This window comes from Ctenocephalides felis, unplaced genomic scaffold (genome assembly GCF_003426905.1).
Source record: "Ctenocephalides felis isolate EL2017-DRISC unplaced genomic scaffold, ASM342690v1 CF-g0.4_SCAFFOLD_03571, whole genome shotgun sequence".
Classification (NCBI taxonomy): Eukaryota; Metazoa; Arthropoda; class Insecta; order Siphonaptera; family Pulicidae; genus Ctenocephalides; species Ctenocephalides felis.
Window position 1 is genome coordinate 26,008,596 of NW_020539725.1, and position 4,918 is coordinate 26,013,513.

At 27.4% G+C, this 4,918-nt stretch overlaps 1 pseudogene; it reads right to left on the reverse strand.

Moving 5' to 3' along the window:
- Positions 1 to 4,176, reverse strand: part of LOC113385851 — a 12,384-nt pseudogene extending 8,208 nt beyond the window's left edge.
- Positions 4,177 to 4,918: the final 742 nt, after the last annotated feature.

Consider the following 4,918-nt stretch of genomic DNA (forward strand, 5'->3'; position numbering starts at 1 on the left):
CTCTTAATTAACCCTTTGTACTCGTTGTCGCCTTATTTGAGCCTTATTCTGTTATGGGAATTTTGTAGTTCTTTTTTTTCAAATTTATATATAAATATATTTTGAAAATATTTTTTTTATAAATTAATACAATCTTTAACTTTCTTCACTACATCACGCATTTGTGAGTATATATAATAGTTTTTTTTAGTAATAAAGAAATTTAGGCGCAGAAAATTTCATAGAAGATATACCTATCACTCATACAATTAGTGTCAAAACGGGAAGCGTTTACGAAAATAATTTCCTTTATTTAATTTTTAAAAACAGTATTTTCCCTAGGATTAAAATATAATTCCCAGGTATCCTGTTTGCGTACATTACCTCTTACTATCGTATATCACAGAAAGACTCCGCGTAATAACAGATTTAAACTTCGCGGTTCCCCTTTCGATAAAACGGAACTGGTTTCCGCGGCATATCCGGTAAGGAAATGAGCGGTTTAACTCTGTGTTGTTCGTAAATTATAAATACGGCTTGTTCTCTACTTATTAAAGGAACTCCACATACTAATATAGGTATAAATATAGCAGGCTAATAAGCGTGGGTAAATATGGTGATATATGAGAGGACACGCCTTTTATTACGTTTTTTGTAACGAGGTAAATGACATGGGAAATGCTTTACATTTTGATTAAAGCTGACACAAATTTGATTTCCTAAAATTTTTGCGTTTGCTGGTCATTTTAGTAGCATAGAAAGCATTTCTAGTAGTGACTTTGCAATTCAGTGACCATTTTTATTGGACATTTTTACTTATTTTATTAGTTAAGGTTATTAACAAAGATTCTCAAAAAGTTTAAAATTTTTGTTTATCTATTATTTTGATTCCTCAAACTTTTTCGGTACAATTTTAAGATAAATTTCAAGAAAAATCACGAATCAAGTGCTAATTAATAAAAAAATAGGAGCAAGTGCTTAATGTGACTAAGCTACCGAGATAATTTAGTATGTAACACTGGTAGACGTACCTATTGCACGCGGGTCTATTTTTTAAAACTTTAGTTAATTTTTTATTTAAACCACTAATCACAGGCCTATAATATTTTAAAATGATCGCAATTTGATATCAATATGCAAAGTTTCATCAAAATCCCAGAAGAGTAACCTGAAGTTTTCCTTGTAAGTAAAGTAAAGTCAAATTTTAAAATATAATTTTTTTTACCAAATTTGCTTTGACAAATAATCAGTGATATGGATTCAAAGTTGGATCAAAGTTGCAAGTAACTTTTTTAAAAAAGGTACATAATCTATTCATTTACAATATTTTAACATTCTGCAGTCATCAATATAGGTTTAAGGACATTGAAATGGTTAAGGACATAAAAACCTAATGATGGAAAGTATCTAGTACCGAAACATTGTTAATTGAATGTCTTAAAGAAATCTATATGTTTTTATTTATTTATTGGATTGAATGTTCAGAAAAAAATTCTAAATACATAGTTAATAAAATTAATTAATTTCAGAGAAAAAAAAACATTACGCAATTACATTCCTATGTATGATATTAGGTTGTCAAATATCTCCCTTCCGCCTTTTTGTCTTTTGAATTTCGCGGCTATGTACAAAGCGCTACAGAGCTCGTATCTGGCAATACTATACATAATTTGAAAGATCTTGACATAACCTACAAAACGACGCTATGCATGATTAGTTTGGATATTGATTTATAAAGCATTGAAAGAGCAAAAAAGCGGAAGGGAGATATTTGACAACCTAATATTATATAATTTTATCTTAAAAGTTACTTATAATTGTATAAACATAATATTCACAAATAAAATGGCAAAAAATATCGTATATATTTTTTGTAAATTCTCTCTATAAATTTACGAGTGTAACAATTAATTTCTCATACAAAAGCATATAACTGTGATTCGAGTAACCAACGTAAAAACCAACGGAAAGGGTTGAACGTAGACAGGTTATTGAAAAACTTGATACAAGGGGTTAATGCGTATTCACTCTCCTTTGTGAAAGTAAAATGAAACCATATATTATAAATCTGCCCACTTTGATCATTTTTATATTCGTGCAGGAAGTGCATAGTACATAATAACATGCATTACAAAACATTTCTGAACAGGTAACGGTAAATGTAGCTGTTTATCAAAATAATTTCCGTAAAAATCTTCATTTTCGGCAATCAGGAAAGAGAAAGTGTTCAGATTTATATCGGAAGAGATTTTAAAATTACGATAATAAGATGTTATAAGCTACTTACGCGATAACGTGTATTTATACTTGATTAAATTGCAGGAAATAAAACGGTTGGAAGAGTAAATTATAAGGCATACTTAATTTATAAATCAAGATAAACATAGATTTATACAATTGAAATCTAAGATAAATGTGCAAATTTTTGTTTTTTTAGTTGATGATTGTGGTAATTGGTAGATCTCCCGTATTAATAGAATTTAATTTAATTTATTATGTTAAGAGTTATATGGTAATAAACATAAATAAATTTTACAAGTGAACTTTGAGAAGGTTGAGTATTTTTGCTTTAAGATGCAAAGTTTAAAATTTATATAACGGATATAGACCATCAAAAATCAAATTTTGCATTTTATAGACATCTAAATTGTCATCTGAATAACTGTTTTAAACTATTTTTATAAAATGCTGGTTAAAATGACTATATTATCCCCAAGCTTGATATAAATAACACTTAAAATTTGTATGCTAAATTTTAGTTTTTTTAGTAATCAATCTATTCAACTTTATAATAATTTGTATGATCTTTTTTTTTTTTAAATAAAGGGCCAATTCTGGGATAATAAAATAGTATGTTATGTTACGGCCATGCTATGGATCTATCTTCGTATGAGTCAGTAGTGGCAAACTGCCAAAAAGCTATGTATTATGTGCGATCAGGCGTTTTACACATGAAACCTAACTTTACGAATGTGTCATCATCATGATGCATCAAACAGATACACTTATGATAAAATTAATATTTGACGTTTTTGCGTTTTGTAGGTTAGTCATCATCATCAATTCATACTAAGGTAACCTTGTAAAATTTTTATTTTATCAGAAAATTGGCCCCTTGAAATTGCTATGCTAGAAACTTTTAAACTTTTTTAGGTAATCAAGTTAATGAAATTTATAATTTGTACTATCAATATTTTTTTAATTCATCGGATATAAAAAAACTACTAAAAATAATAAACGATAATTAGAATAATAATAAATAATTAAATATGATTAAACTACGTCTTTTTCATTGCATCGAGAATCAATGATTTTAATTCATTCAGACAATGATTAATTCTAGCACGTCTTTTCTTCTCCATAATAGGTTTGTTACTCTGAAAGGTGTAAGAATGCTTTAGATTTTAAATATATATAGATAATATTTTATAAAATATTTTGTAGATAAAATGACATACGCATTACAATTAATAAAATTTATATTGACTAATTGATATAAAATATTTTGAACAGAAATGATAATTACAAATTTTAATAATTAGGATATAAGTAATGGAGATAAGTTGTACAAATTCTACAACTATTAAGATTGAAAATTGCAAGATTAAGAACAAACATCAACAGACTTTTTGAAATTTTAAATGAAAATTGTAAATTGAGTAAGATCACGAAGAAAATAGATCACAGAAAATCAATCAATTATGTAATTATTAATTATATGTGAGGTGTTATATATATCTTGATGTTTTATCGACGTTGGAACACATTTGAAATAATTTGCAACTCATTCGTCGAATTAAAAAAAAAATAATATAAAAACAAATCATTATACATTTTGACAAATGTGTGTGATCATTCAGCAGTGTAAAATACATTTTTACAATGAATAATAAAAATTTGAAAATTAATGGCAAAACTAAAGGCGAAGAAATTACATACCACACCAGGAAAAACATAAAAGAACTAAAAAAATAAAAGTTTTTATATATCGAATACAATTATTTACTTAATATAATTAATAGTAATATAATAATTGTTAATTAGTAATCAATAGTGAATATTTGATATTACTATTAAATTTATTTAAAAAAAAATAGGACATACCCTTCTCAATTCAGGCTTTGTCATCCTATCCATGTTTGTTGAATTTTGCATATTACTCTGTCTTGGATCGAACTCGTCTTCGCTTATTGGCATTTTAAGTATCCTTGCCTTTAGAGATTTAATATCACTCTCTTACTTTTTATTCAACTTATTTTTAACAACAGTTTTTGTGCAAATAATTATCAATTGTTAATCGAAACACTTGGAATTAATATTAATTTGAATCACTAAAATAATGACATATAGGCACTTCGTTATTGTTTAGTTTTACAACACTTGATTGTCACTAATTTTATATTTAAAAATAGCGAATATTTTAAATTTTATTTAAACTTCACAAGATTTTATTTATATTATCATAGTCAAAAATTATTTAAAAAAAAAACAAATATGTTCATCCCTCTGAACACGTTTCCGTATTTTTCCCTACCCCACGGACGATGTTACACCCTCAAAGTTCGAAGCGCAACTGAACATTCGCCGAAGACGAATCGAGGAAGCGGTCCCTTGAACTGCTGTTAATGCCCGTTTGACTTATGCGTGTGAACTTGTTGCTTCGGCTAGAGGTAGTTCTCCCCACCATATGAAATTTACCGAATTTGTGTAGGTACATGTATTTAGTATGATGATGAGGTGTATTGGTGATATAAGGGTGAGATGAAAAAAACTTTGAGGAAGTAGAAGATTTTGCGTGTTGCTAAGTTTTTGCATTTATAGATCCAGAAGCGATTGGATTTTGTGAGAGATATCATGAAAAAGTAAGAAACTAAAATTATGCCTATATATTTTAAAATTAATTACAGTTTGTAGCCGGAACTTGTCTATTTTTTTAAAA